The sequence below is a fragment of the Hemitrygon akajei genome, chromosome 22 (genome assembly GCF_048418815.1).
Source record: "Hemitrygon akajei chromosome 22, sHemAka1.3, whole genome shotgun sequence".
In the NCBI taxonomy this organism is placed as follows: domain Eukaryota; kingdom Metazoa; phylum Chordata; class Chondrichthyes; order Myliobatiformes; family Dasyatidae; genus Hemitrygon; species Hemitrygon akajei.
Genome location: NC_133145.1, coordinates 35,708,047 through 35,721,614, shown reverse-complemented (window position 1 = coordinate 35,721,614; position 13,568 = coordinate 35,708,047). Strand labels below are relative to the sequence as shown.

At 40.0% G+C, this 13,568-nt stretch overlaps 1 protein-coding gene across 4 annotated transcripts in view; it reads right to left on the bottom strand.

Annotated features, from left to right (window-relative positions):
- LOC140714630 (septin-9-like) overlaps positions 1–13,568 on the bottom strand; it is a 307,344-nt gene that overhangs the window by 268,889 nt on the left and 24,887 nt on the right. The window contains exon 1 of one of the 4 annotated variants that reach the window (XM_073025989.1): positions 746–879. The exons of the other annotated variants lie outside the window; for them this stretch is intronic. The gene's annotated coding sequence lies outside the window, so the exon portion shown is untranslated. Of the gene's footprint in view, positions 1–745; positions 880–13,568 lie in introns of those variants that run through there. 4 annotated transcript variants of the gene reach the window in all.

Sequence of the window (13,568 nt, the reverse complement as noted above, 5' to 3'; positions counted from 1 at the left end):
CGCAACAGTGGTTTAATAACGAGTTCTTTTTTTTTAATTTCTATTTTCTTTTCTGTTCTTGATGAACTCCAATTCAATACAGATTTTCAAATGGCAAAATTCATTATGCTTTGGAGAGCAAACAGATTATATTGGGCAAGGGCTCCCCTTTCTTAAATGCAAGGTCAACAGAGGGACATAGAAGGATTGTTAAGCTTTTAGCATTTTAAAGAGTTGTTTTCACAGAATACAAGTTATAATGAACCTTACAGAATAATTAGTGCTCATACATTTTTGGGTCTCCTGTCCACTATCACAACATTTACATATTGATAAATTTACTTTCTGTAATTTATTAGTATTCAAATCAAAAGGAGGCTGAACTCAGTAGAACACTCACCTTTGGAACAGAGAGTGGAAGAACTGGGGTCAGAGGTGGTAAAAAGAAAGAAAAGTTGTTTTCTTATGACTGAGGAGCACACATGTTCAAGGGTTAAAATCTACAATTTAATATTCAAGCTTTTCTCAGTCTTGCATGAATGAACAAGTCTGAATTTAACAATTAAAATTCTGTTTATCTATATCAATTCACAGGAAAAGCCAAATGCTGCCAAATGAACTCTCATGTACTTCCTGAGAGGCAGGCAAATCACTGCATGCAGAACTATTCTGTTACAGGTCAAATAATACAGAAGTGAAGAATGTAACATAATACTGAATCTATGTCATTTGGTTGATGATAAAAAAACTTCACATGATCACATACCTGATCTTAAAATGTTCACTCCCTCTACCACCAGCACACTGTGGCTGCACTGTGTACAAAGACTCCAACAGCACCTGCCCAAACCACAACCTTACCACACAGAAATAATTCTGCCTCCAAATTCACTTCCAATGTAGCCACACTCCTGAAAGTCACTCCCTCACATCGATGTGGGAGTTCCTTTAGCATTTCACAGTTCAAGGCATTGACTGAGAATCACCTTCAAGGGCAATTAAAGGATCATTAACAAATGCTGGCATTGACTGTGACATCCATATCCCATGCGTGAATAAACAAAACTTCCTGCGGTGCTTACGTCATCTTTATATTTTTATTTTATACAGATGAATAGATGCCAAGTATTTCCATAGGAGTTTACACCAGGATTTCCCATTGTATCTCCAGTGGATATGGTGTAGTACCTTTTCTCTGGAGTTAGTCAGATCAGGGGAAAAAAAGATTATTTTAATACTAAAAATATTTTTTGATTTTGAAGAATGTCTGAGTTCTTGCAACTTTAATCAGAAACTTTAATTTCCTTTAACTTAATGTTTCAGGATTAATGGTGTGCAGTTACTATCCCTCAAAACGTAGTGTTTATTAAAAGTAAGAAAGTGTCATTAAGCAACTTGCTGATTAATTTTCAGTCAAAGGCTTTCAAACAAATATCAAAATTATATTTGGGATAGATACTTCCCATCGAGCAGCCGGATTACTTCTGACACATTAAACTAATTATGATCACTGCCACAGAGGAACAGGGTACCCTTGAAATATATTGCTTACGGTGTGTATTTACCATATCAAATATGGCACAAAATATTAATAATTTTAATTGGTCACGCACAAATCCTGAAGAAAATGAAGATGGAATAACCATTCCACATGTACTTTATATACAGTTTCCTCTTTGACTTTCTGGAATAACACAATAAGCAGAACAGATGCTTTTTTTTTGACAGTCCAAAAAACTGGAGCCAGATCTTTAATCTATACTGATATTTGATTACTTACATCAACAGTAAAGGATCATGGTAGTACCCTCACCCTATAATAGGTCACATCGTTGGCTCAGTATGACCTTCAAAGATTAAAACAAAATCAGATATGTTTATTAGCCTTATCAATGACATTGAATAAACAAGGGATGTCAACATCATTGACAAGGACAATGTTTCCAACTCTTGCTGCTCTAAGTAGTTGAGCAACACAGCAGGCCAGGCAGCATCTATGGAAAAAAGCACAGTCAACGTTTCAGGTCGAAGGGCTTTTGGCCCAAAACGTTGACTGTACTCTTTTACATAGATGCTGTCTGGCCTGCTCAGTTCCTCCAGTATCTTGTTTGTGTTGCTTAGGTTTCTAGCATCTGCAGATTTTCTCTCATTTGTGAGCTCTAAGTAGTCACTGACTCATTTATTTAAATGAAAAATAAAACAAGTTGCTGCAGGAACACCATGTCAGGCAGCATCCATGAAGACACCGAGTCGACACCGAGTTGAGACCCTGCATCAGGTCAGGCCAGACTTGCTGAGTTCCTCCAGCAGATTGTTCTTCCATTCTGGGTTCCAGCATATCTTCTCTCAGATTCAATTTCTTGGTTCTGGCCTCACTGACCAGCATTTATTACCGTGCGCTGACTGCGCTTGAGAAGGCCAGGCAGCACCGGCACTCCTGATGAAGGGTCTCGCCCCAAAACGTCGACTGTTGACTCTTTCCCATAGATTTTGCCTGGACTGCTGAATTCCTCCAGCATTTTGTGTGTGTGTGTGTGTGTGTGTGTTGCTTTGGATTTCCAGCAACTGCAGATTTTACCCTACAGAAGGCCTTGAACTCAGCATCATCAAGACAAAAAGGTGCTCCTCTGACTGGTCTCCATTGCATCTCACTACTTTGCTAGGAATTTTTCTGGTCCATGACCACTCAGAGAATAGAAGGAGCATTTGGCACAGTACTGGAGAAACTTAAGGCGATGCATTGGCAGATTATAGAAGCCTTGTCTATGTAGAGCACCTACCACCACTCTACTCAGTGCATTTGCTTCCTCCTGTTAGGCATGTGGAAGCGGTGTGGTTTCTATTTTGCCCTCATCAGTTAGCTTAGAACCTACAAAACCGGAATAAAAGGACCGCGTGTCCTCTGTTCCACAGAATCCTGGTTAACCCCTTCCATACCAGATGCAGTGATTCAGATAGACGGGTTTAATATACACCATCAGGAAAGATCTATTGTCTCTCAGAAGCGGAGGTGGAGGAGTATGCCTCCCGATCAATTCTTCTTGGTGCACAAATATATCAGTGCTGTCCCAATTCTGCTCACCAAACCTGAAATATCTAGCAGTTAAGTACCGTCCATTTTACCTACTATGGGAAACTCCCAGGATCATTTTGGTAGTCGTATACATTCCACCTTAGGCTAACGTCAATCAGACTTTAGATGATCTGAGCAATGGAATCAAGCAAGCACGAAACACCATATCCTAATGCCTTAACTATCATTTTGAGGGATTTTAAACAGGCCAGTCTGAAAAAAAAATCACTATGCAATTACCATCAACAGATCACTTGCAATACCGGAGGAAACAGCACACTGGACCACTGTTACATCATCATCAAAATGCCTACTGTGCTATTCCATGCCCTCTCTTTGGGAAGACTGATCACCTCTCTTTACTTCTACTCCCTGAATATAGGCAGAGACTGAAGACTGCAGCACCAGTAGTGAGGACCAAGAAGGTATGGACAAGGGAAGCACAGGAGTTTTCAATTGGTGGACTGGACTGTATTCAGAGATTCATCGTTGAACCTGGATGAGTATGCTGCAGTTGTTACCGACTTCTTTAAAACCTGTGTGGATGAGTGTGTGCCTACAAAGACTTATTGTACACTCTCAAGCCAAAAGCCATAAATGAACCAGGAGGTATGTCATCTGCTGAAGGCTAAATCTGTGGCATTTAAGTCTGGCAACCCAGGTCTGTACCAGAAAACCAGGTATGATCTGCGGAGGGCTATTTTAAGGGCGAGGAAACAATTTTGAATGAGGTTGGAGACGACATTGGATGTACAACAACTCTGGCAGGGTTTGCAGGACATTACTTCCTACAAAGCAAAACCCAATAGCATGAATGGCAGCGATGAACTCAACACCTTCTATGCCCGCTTTGAAAGGGAAAATATAACTACAGCTCTGAAGATCCCTGCTGCATCCAGTGACCCTGTGATCTCTGTATCAGAGACCAATGTTAGGCTGTCTTTAAAGAGGGTGAACCCTTGCAAGTCGGAAGGTCCCAATGGAGTACCTGGTAAGGCTCTGAAAACCTGTGCCAACCAACTGGTGGGAGTATTCAGGGACATTTTCAACCTCTCACTGCTATGGGCAAAAGTTCCCACTTACTTCAAAAAGGCAACAATTATACCAGTGCCCAAGAAGAATAACGTGAGCTGCCTTAATGACTATCACCCAGTATCACTCACATCTACAGTGATGAAATGCTTTGAGAGGTTGGTCATGGCTAGACTGAACTCCTGCCTCAGCAAAGACCTGGACCCATTGCAATTTGCCTAACGCCACAATAGGTTAATGGCAGATGCAACCTCAATGGCTCTTCACATGGCCTTAGACCACCTGGACAACCGAAACACCTATGTCAGGATGCTGTTCAGCAAATATACCTCAGTATTTAATACCATCATTCTCGCAATCCTGATTGAGAAGTTGCAGAACCTGTGCCTCGGTACCTCCTTCTGCAATTGGACCCTCGGCTCAGAAGATCACAATCTGTGTGGATTGGTGATAATATATCCCCCTCGCTGATGATCAACACTGGTGCACCTCAGGGGTGTGTGCTTAGCCCACTGTTCTACTCTCTATATACTCATGTCTGTGTGTTAGGCATAGCTCAAATACCATTTATAAATTTGCTGATAATACAACTGTTTTTGGGAGAATCTCAGATGGAGATGAGAGGGTGTACAGTAGCGAGATATGCTAACTGGTGGAGTGGTGTCTCAGTAACAACCTGGCACTCAACAACAGTAAGACGAAAGAGTTGATTATGGACCTCAGGAAGGGTAAGACAAAGGAACACATGCCAATCCTCAGAGGGAGCAGAAGTGGAGAGGGTGAGCAGTTTCAAGTTCCTGATGTCAAGATCTCTGAGAATCTAACCTGCTACTCACTAGTTAACAAATTTCACGACAGATGCTGGTGATAATAAAGACTGATTCTGATTCGGATTCTAAAAGTCACTCTTACTTTTGACTGACTGCCTAAGCAAAAAAGTACATTGGCAGTTCATAAACAGTTTGTAGAAAATATGCTTGACCAAAGGAACTGAAACCAAGTATGTTAAAATTGGTGCAGAATATCAACATAAGTCAGGTGAAGAGCCTGGGTGTTGTACTTGACTTCTGCGGTTTGGTTCTATTGATGAAGTTGTCTGGTTTGGAACAAATAAAAGGAAGGTTGACATTTCTCTGGTAGGTTTGGCAGCCAAGATCAAAAGGGAAAACATGGAACCAAGAGAAATAATCTCCCAGTTGGTTTCTAAGCCAAACAAAATCGGACCCAGACCTAACAGACCTAGATATCACTGAAGAGCTCAGTGGAGTAGCAAACAGGAATATGCATTTCTTACTATCATGGCATTAGTAATGGCTCTAACTATGTCCGGTTTGCAGCAATATCCTAGAAGGCCTGACAATTAGGATTCAAATTAAAATTAAGCTTGGCAAGGCTTTGGGGTGTTTACGACTAGGTACCAAGTTCTTGCCCCCAACGTCCACTACCAAGAGAAAGGTTAAGGCAAAATGAAAAGTAATAGCATAAACAACATTTAAACGAAGTGTGACATGAAAGGAAGCAGAAAGCAGTTGAAATGTAGGAAAGGCACTGAAAATGATTGTTTCTGAATGCACAAAGAATTCAAGACAAGACTGATGCACTAATAACAAAATACGAGATAAATTTATCTAACAGCCAGCACAGAAGTGTAGTTTTCATTAAACCATGTTTAGGAATTAAGTATTCCACGCACTTAACAGACAAAATAAGTATGTACCATTACTAAAAACATAGTAAATAACCAGTAGTGGAGAATGATCTGGGTTTGGAAGTACAGGAAGCAGAAGAGTCAGAATAAATTAAAGTAACACAGTAAAGACCTGGCAATGTTTACAGGTATTATAACAGGAATTAGAGTGACAACCAAGAGATGAGGGGAGCAGCCAGAAAAGAATATACTAATTGTAGTGGCCGTTAGACCATCAGACATAAGAGCAGAATTAGGCCATTCAGCCCATCAAGTCTTCTCTACCATTCTATCATGGCTGATTTATTATCCCTCTTCTGCCTTCTCCCCATAACCTTTGACTCCCTGATTAGTCAAGAACCCATCAACCTCCGCCTTAAATATACCCAATGAATTGGCCTGCACAGCTGTTTGTGGCAATGAATTCCACAGGTTCTCCACCCTCTGGTTAATTGACTTTTCCTCATCTCTGTTCTAAATGGATGTCTGTCAATTCTGAGGCTGTGCCCTCTGGTCCCAGAGTATCCCACAAACATCCTCCCCACATCCAGTTTATTCTGACCTTATTCAATAGGTTGCAATCAGATCTCCCCTTATTCTTCTAAACTCCAGCGGCTACAGACCCAGAACTATCAAGCACTCCTCATATGTTAACCTTTTCAATCCTGGGATCACTTGTGAACTTCCTCTGGACCCTCTCCTATGCCAGCACACCTTTTCTTAAATAAGGGGCCCAAAAGTGTTTGAGTGCTCCAAGTGCAGTCTGGCCAGTGCCTTATAAATCCTCAGTATTGCAGCCTTGCATTTGTACTCTAGTCCTCTTGAAATGAGTGTTTAACATTGCATTTGCCTTCCTTACAAACAACTCTACCTGCAAGTTAACCTTTAGTCAATCCTGCAGGAGAACTCCCAAGTCTCTCTGCACCTGGTGGGTATACTCAACAAATCTATAACAGCATAATAACCATAACAGAATCAATGAAAGACCACACCAACTTCGGCGTTCGACTAGTGTACAAAAGACAACAAACTGTGCAGATGCAAAAATTTTAAAAATAATAATAATAAGCAATAGATATTGAGAACATGATATGAAGAGTCCTTGAAAGTGAATCCATAGGTTGTGGGAACATTTCAATGATGGGGTGAGTGAAGTTGATTGAAGTTATCCCCTCTGGTTCAAGAGCCCAATGGTTCAGGCATGGTTCCTGAACCTGCTGGTGCAAGTCCTGAGGCCCCTGTGCCTTCTTTCTGATGGGAGCAGTGAGAGTGGTCCCTGATGATAGATGTAGCTTTCCTTCATGTAGAGGTGCTCAATGAGGGAAGAGTTTACCTGTGGTGGACTGGGCTGTATTCATTACTTCTGTAGGATTTTCCATTCAAGGGCATTGGTGTTTCCATAATAGGCTGTGATGCAGCCAGTCGTTATACTCTCTACTGCAGGTCTATAGAAGTTTGTCAAAATTTTGATGTCATGCCGAATCTTTGCAAACACCTAATGAAGTAGAGGTGCTGCCATACTTTCTTCATAATTTTCTTCACATGCTATGCCCAGGACAGGTCCTCTGAAATGATAACACCGAGGAGTTAAAAGTTGCTGACTGTCTTCACCCCTGATGAGCACGGACCTGATTTCCTCCTCCTGAAGTTAACAATCAGTCTGTTGGTGTTGCTGACATTGAGTAAGTGATTGTTGTTGTGGCACTCCTCAGCTAGATTTTTAATCTCGCTCCTGTATCCTGGTTCGTCACAACCTTTGGTACAGCCTACGACAATGGTGACATCAACAAACTTGAATATGGCATTGGAGTTGTGCTTAGCCACAGAGTCATAAGTATAAAGCAAGTAAAGAAAGGGGCTAAGCACACAGCTTTCTGGTGCATCTGGGCAGATGGAGACTGTGGAGATGCTGTTGCCAATTCAAATTGGTGGGGTCTGCATGTGAGAAAATAGAGGATCCAATTGCAGAAGGATGTATATTGGCCAAAGCATTGGATCTTATTAACTAGTTTTGAAGGGATGATGGTGCTATGTTTTATAGCTTCAAAACATCAAACTAATTCAAAAGATGATGTAGGAATTCAAACTGTGAGTCTAACTTTGTGTTTACTGTAAGCAAGTCGTGCACGTATCACTCGGTAGTGTCATGATGTATGCAATCCACATATCTTTACATATAACCCATAATTAATTATTTAATCAAAGACTGCTTAATCAGAAACACATCTACATTTTACATTAAAGTTAAATACACAACAGACAGTATTGAATATTGAGCTAGTTCATGGCGAGCATTCTGATGTATGCATTTTTGCTGTCCAGATTTCTAAAAATAAATTATATTATTATTAAATCAAATGCCTTAATCCAGTTGTTATAAAGTATGTGGGGCAGATTCTGTGGAAAATTTGGCAGTGACCCATTAGGAGCAATGGTTGGGAAACTCTACTACATTCAAAATGGTAGCCCATGTTCACACAACACACAGTGCAAAGGTAATACAACAGTCAGAACAGTCAGGTCAAATTTTAACTAGGATGTGTTAGTTATAAAATACTGATTGTTTCATGGTGGAGGGGTGGCTGATGTGACTTGAAACCAGACACAAAACAAGGCTGTCAGCCCTAATATTTAGAACATATTTCCCCAAACTTGCAAAAACTATGAGAGGTGACTATGTTAAAATCAGCCCATGTTAAAATATAAGATGGTGATACATGCAGTATATTCTATTTAAAGCAAAGTTAACATGGAGTGCATATGGAGAAACATCTGAAAGTCCAAACAAATCTTTCTTAATTTACACTGACCCAGTTGCATACTAAACTCTGTATAGACAAGAAATGCTTGAAGGTTTGACTCTCAAATGCTGACAAATAGCTATTCAGAAAAGAGCAGCTTAACTCAAAAATTCTTTCAGGCTACGTGTGGCTTGCAGACAAAGTTCGTCAATTGAAGGTTAACCAAAACTAAATAGCTTTTAGATTAGACAGTGCAAAGTCTCTTGTGCCATTTACGGGATTGCCACTCTTTATTGCAAAGTTGGAATTGTAACTTCCTTTTCAAACATGCAAAAGTTAACAGGCTGCAGGCTGGATGAGTGGGTAATTATCTAAGGTCAGTTCTCTCTATTTATATGGTCTGACTACAATATTGGCATCAACATCAACTCATTGATTGTAAAATTATAGGAAATATTTTGGAACAATTCTTTGTAAAATCTGGTTGGCAAGCTTCCAAATTCCATTACTGTCATCCTGTTGCCAGTGCCCAGTTTTAAACTTAGAAACTGCACTTCATTTTCTTTTAATTCAACAATAGCAAGTGATGTTCGCAACTCACACCGTGAGATGTTTCTGGTATATAAACAATTTTGTCGGAGGACTGAGTCATAATTTCATTTCACATCCATGGGATTATAAAGTATCCCATTATAATCCTTACAAACTTTACCCCTCACAGAAATGTTTCACATCATTATGTTAAAACAAGAAAGCCTTTGATTGTACATATCAAGCATCTTTAAATTTGATAAATAGAAATGAAAAACAAATCAATCATTTTGACTTCAAAATTGAGTAAGCTGTTGTGTAATTCCATCATGAGTTTTCAGCTGATATACACAGCAAAATAGAGTTTATAAATAAAATTCACATATAACCATGAAATTAGTTTACATCAGTAATGCCAGTCTTTCCCAATCAATTCTACCATGCTACATAGTGACTATGATTTTACTTATGGCTGTGAACAGAAACTGGATCTAGGCTCTTCTTTCAGTTGTTGACAGTTCTGCATGTATATTCACATTCATCATTATGTGCAAGCTAGAACACGAGTTGCATTCGTTTTGTTCCAGTTGAACTGCAATATGATAACTTCCATTCATTTTTGAATTTTAAAAAATTGTGTTTCACTGAAGCGTAAGCAGATCAAAACTGATTTGAAGCCAAAGGACGTATTATGGTAACTAGAACTCTGATGAAGATAATAAGTTTAGAGAAATGCTAGAAATTGTATTTCAGTGATCAGGATTTAGATGGGCAAACTACGTGCCTACTAATAGAAGAACTAAGAGACAAGAGAAGAAGAGACTGACATGCTTTGATAAAAGACCATAATCCATTTGCAGAATCACCATCAGTTGTAACACAAGTTTACACAGTCAAATTACTTCTGGAGATCAGTGTCATGATTGGCCCAAAGAATCCACAATTAATTTTGGCCTAATTTTGTTTGTTAGATTAAAGGATTTCACATTCGTTTGTAATTAGAGGACAGTTTCTCCCCTAAAGTCTTGTTTGGAATATGATGCAGTAAATGCACTTCTCTGCTGGAACATTGTCAAAAGTGTCTTCCTATTGGTTGTCTGACTCTTCACTTCACATTTCGAAAATGCCCTTTGCTGTGCAATTTCCAAAGTGAGCTTGGTCTTGTATCCTTTCTCCCAAAAAAATTACATTGCTAAGTGATTTGAAATGCTACGTTCAGCATACGTTGATCAACTTTTTTTCCAATTGGAGGTCACTTATATACTTAGCAAATATTGGCTTACACCAGTTGCAATTGAGTATTAAAACAGAAAATGCAAATCAACAGATAAGTATTCAAATAATTTGTAAAGAGAAGTAATAAAGTAGTGATAGCAACTGATCATTTTGTCCTTTGCTTAGCACTATGAGGGTGTGCTATCCTTGAATAGTGTTTACATTTCAATAAGGTTACATGAATCTTATTACCTGTGAAATACTATGGGGTGCTAGAAGCATTTTAGGAAATAGAAGTTCGTCCTTCCATATACAGTAGATGCAATGAATATATATAGTAAAATCTTTATAGCCTGTACATTTCTTTAAAAGTTTAGCCACTGCAGCTTTTACAAACTGCAGCCGAGCTCTACGATGTGAAAGTAAGAAATCAAGTAATTTCCACCATTCAATTAGATCACGGCCATTCTGCATTTCAACTTCACAAACCAGCCTTTGACCTATAACTCATAAATCCCCTAACTACTATACATCCAGACATACAAGAAACTGCAGATAATGAAATCTAGTGTCCAAGTATGGTAATAATAAATATTATTTTCCAACTTTCAGTTTTAATTTCATTAGCGCATTCCTAAAGAACAGGACCATAGGTTCTGGTTAATTTGTTTCCTCGAAAGAGAAAGCAGACATTTTATTTACAGAATCCATCATGGAAACACTTCAACTGGTATCAGAAATTATGTATACTAATGCTTTGTGATCACAAAATTGCTAAATGATCAAAGTGAGCCATTTTCACTTGTGGAATAGCAACTGAATCATTAAATTGTTACTGCACATAAGGAGAGCATTAAACCCATTGTGTACATACTGGCTGCCTATCAGGGCAAGTCTCTAGTTCCGCCCAACAGGCCTTTCTCTTTAGCCTTGCAAAGTTTTCTATACCAAATTTCCTGGAAGATCAGAGTGGAAGCTGCTGTCACCAGATCTGTGAGCTGCGAAGTTCAGTTTTCAACTGAATGCCAAGCAAAATCATTTTGCCTCACAACTCTCCAAAAGTCTTCACATCTATATTATATGATCTTTAGTCCGCAGAGCTTCCGGCAAAAAGGTAACTGTCTCCCACTGTCCATTCTGTCCAGAACACTCATCATTTCACATACTTGAATATGAGGCCTCACATATGTCAGAGAACGAGAGATTTAAATAAAAGAGCTTTCGTGGGATTTTGGCTTTGTCCCAATTCATTGGCAAGGGTAAATAAAAATAAGGCAAGAACAAGCAGGGCAGCTATCATTGGAGTGGCCATTGTGTGAGAAGACCAGTGTTAGAGTGCGGAGGCTTTGGCTCATCGGACTTCATTGAGGACGGACTTGAGCGTGGCGCATAACTGGTAAGTTTCTTCTTAATCATTCTTTGTTTGTTAGTACATAGTTAGAGCAGTGAGAATGTTCTTTGTGTGAGATGTGGGAATTCTGGGGGAGCCTCCCAGATAACCACATCTGCACCAGCTGCAGCTCCTCAGAGAACGTATTAAGGAAACTAAGAGACGATAGAAGCTATAGGGAGGAAGTCACCCCTAAGTTGCAGGAAAATAGGTGACTGTCAGGAGAGGGAAGGAAATTGGGCAGCCGGTACAGAGTACATCTAGATGTACCTCCCAATAAGCATACTGTTTTGGATACTTTTAGGGGGAACAATCTATATGGAAGTGGGAAACCAGCAACAAATGGGTCTTGGCATGAAGCTGGCACTGTGGCACAGAAGTGAATGGGGAGGGGCAGAAGACAATTGCAGTAATGATAGGGAATTCATTCCATAGTTAGAGTAGATTCCGAGGACGCAATAGAGACATCCGGATGGTATGTTGCCTCCCTTGTGCCTAAGTCAGGGACATTTTTCATTGGGTCTATGACATTCTAAAGGCGAAGGGTGAGCAGCCAGAAGTCTTCAAGTCAAGTCAAGTCAATTCACTTTTATTGTCATTTCGACCATAACTGCTGGTACAGTACACAGTAAAAATGAGACAACGTTTTTCAGGACCATGGTGTTACATGACACAGTACAAAAACTAGACTGAACTAAGTATAAAAAAACAACACAGAGAAAACTACACTAGACTACAGACCTACACAGGACTGCATAAAGTGCACAAAAACAGTGCAGGTATTACAATAAATAATAAACAGGACAATAGGGCAAGGTGTCAGTCCAGGCTTCAGGTATTGAGAAGTCTGATATCTTGGGGGAAGAAACTGTTACATAGTATCTTGGCACATATGGCACCAATGACATAGGTAAGGAAAATGAGGAGGTCCTGAAGAGAGGATTTAGCGAGCTAGGTAGAAAGCTGAGAAGCTGGACCTCCAGGAAACAATCTCTGGATTGTTGCCTATGCAATGCACCAGTGAGGGTAAGAATAGGATGATTTGGCAAATTATTCATGACTCAGAAACTGGTGTGGGGGGCAAGGTTTCTGATTTTTGGAAAATTGGCATCTCTTCTGGGGAAGGTATAATGTGTACAAAAGGGACAGTTTACACCTGAATCCAGGGGGATCAATTTCTTATGGGCAGGTTTGCTAGACCTGTTGGAGAGGGTTTAAGCTAATTTGGTAGGGGTATGGGAACTGGAGTGATAGGCCTGAGAATGGAGTTGTTGGTTTTCAAGCAGAGGAAGTGTGTAGTGAGACTGTCCGGGAGGATAGGCAGATGAAGATAGATACTTTATTGATCCTAAAGGAAATTATAGTGTCACAGTAGCATTACACGTGCACCAATATACAAATATTAGAAGAGAAGAAAGAAAGAACAAAAAATAAATTATCTCAAACAGTCTACCAGGAGGGGGTTATCACTTCCCCGGCTGTAGGTTGACTCTTTACAGATCCTTATGGCCAAAGGCAAAAATGACCACGTATAGCATGCCCTGAAGCAGCACAGTTGGCTTGGTGTATTACGAAAAGTACTCATCTGTTTAGCCATGGTGGTACATAGAGGGTGAGGAACATTGTCCAGAATTGTCAGGATTTTCCGTAGGGTCCTTTGTTCTACCACAACCTCCCGTGTGTCCAGTTTGACTCCTAGAACAGAGCCAGGGTTTCTAATCAGTTACTGAGTCTGTTTTCATCACTGATTTTGATGCCATTGCCCCAGCACGCCACCGCATAGAAGATTGTACTGGTGACAACAGACTGGTAGAACATGTGAAGGAGAGCCCTGCATACTCCAAAGGATCTCAGTCTCCTCAGGAAGTAGAGGTGACTCTGGCCCTTCTTGTACACAGCCTCTGTGTGGTGTCCCACTTA